Below are 653 nucleotides of genomic sequence, written 5' to 3'. Positions count from 1 at the left end.
AAAAAAAAATGCGGTACCGAGGTGTACCGAGTTTTTCAAAAAACTCGGTACACCTCGGTACCGAGTTTTTTTTTCCTACGACCGGATGCTTCTCTACATCCGGTCGGAGGACGTAATAATTGTTCCAAAGAAGGAGGCAACACATCCTAGATGTTGTATGTTGTGAGATACCAAAACACTCTCTTCGTCATGGAGGACCATTTGGTGACTTACATTTTCTTGTGATGAAATTTCATTAAGGGCAAGGAAGGAAGATGAGTTTTAGTTTATCAGGTGAAGGATGGGGAAATAAATAAATGGAATTTGAGTAAAATACATTACATAAAAATGTTAATTAACCATGGAATTTTTGGCAGAAATTTTGCGACGAAAATTTCGTTGAATTTTCTAACTGACTTTTGACGGATTTCTGACGGATTTTCGATGAAATATTTCTTGACAGTTTTTCAATGATTTAAACATTTCTGGGAAATAATCGTTTATAATTAAAAAAGAACTAATTAACTAATTTGAATAAACTAATAATATTAGCTTATTTAAAATAACTAATTAACTAATATTTATTTTAATTAATTATTAATTTAAATCAACTAATTAACTAATGCTTCCGATGTTTTGGTTATTAAGGGTAATAATAATGCTATGGCTGTTAG

The sequence above is a fragment of the Dendrobium catenatum genome, unplaced genomic scaffold (genome assembly GCF_001605985.2).
Source record: "Dendrobium catenatum unplaced genomic scaffold, ASM160598v2 fragScaff_scaffold_1636, whole genome shotgun sequence".
NCBI classification, from domain to species: domain Eukaryota; kingdom Viridiplantae; phylum Streptophyta; class Magnoliopsida; order Asparagales; family Orchidaceae; genus Dendrobium; species Dendrobium catenatum.
This window is presented reverse-complemented; position numbering follows the sequence as displayed.